The sequence below is a fragment of the Cricetulus griseus genome, chromosome 6 (assembly GCF_003668045.3).
Source record: "Cricetulus griseus strain 17A/GY chromosome 6, alternate assembly CriGri-PICRH-1.0, whole genome shotgun sequence".
NCBI lineage: Eukaryota > Metazoa > Chordata > Mammalia > Rodentia > Cricetidae > Cricetulus > Cricetulus griseus.
Window position 1 is genome coordinate 153,606,693 of NC_048599.1, and position 276 is coordinate 153,606,968.

Below are 276 nucleotides of genomic sequence, written 5' to 3' on the forward strand. Positions count from 1 at the left end.
CCTTTACGAGACCACAACGAGTTGCCATGGAAACAGCTTGGGGCGGGGCTGAGATCCAGAGCGACGGAGAAGCAAGGGGAGGAGTTTAGAAATAATAGTGCAACCTTTGATTGGTGGCTATCTCGTACTTCATCGTGATTGGCTTGAGATTAGCACGTGCGCAGTAGGAGGGAAAGTCCACTAGGACAGAATTGGGAAATAATCCCTCTTCCGGTTCTTTCTAGTTGCCCAGGCGGCACGCTCGGGCTTCTGGGAAATGGAGTTTCTAGCTGCGAA